Here is a 362-nt window from a genome sequence, read left to right as displayed (position 1 = left end):
AAAAAAAAAAAAAAAAGAAGGCCTCAGATCTCATTACGGAATTAAAGGCATGTATCACCACTGCCTGGCACAAGACTGCATTTTACAGAACTCCTCATCCTCTAGTCCTGCCTTCTTTATGTCTCTGAAGTAATAAAGTGAAAAAACAGAGTTCTGGAGATGTAGAAATAAAGTAAAATAAGAGAGACATTGCTTCTTGGTAATGATGTTTGTGCAGGAATAGAAACCCTGACTAACAGCCAGGCGGTGGTGGCGCACACCTTTAGTCCCAGCACTTGGGAGGCAGAGGCAGGCGATTTCTGAATTTGAGGCTAGCCTGGTCTACAGAGTGAGTTCCAGGACAGCCAGGGCTACACAGAGAA

This window comes from Mastomys coucha, unplaced genomic scaffold (assembly GCF_008632895.1).
Source record: "Mastomys coucha isolate ucsf_1 unplaced genomic scaffold, UCSF_Mcou_1 pScaffold21, whole genome shotgun sequence".
NCBI classification, from domain to species: Eukaryota; Metazoa; Chordata; class Mammalia; order Rodentia; family Muridae; genus Mastomys; species Mastomys coucha.
This window is presented reverse-complemented; position numbering follows the sequence as displayed.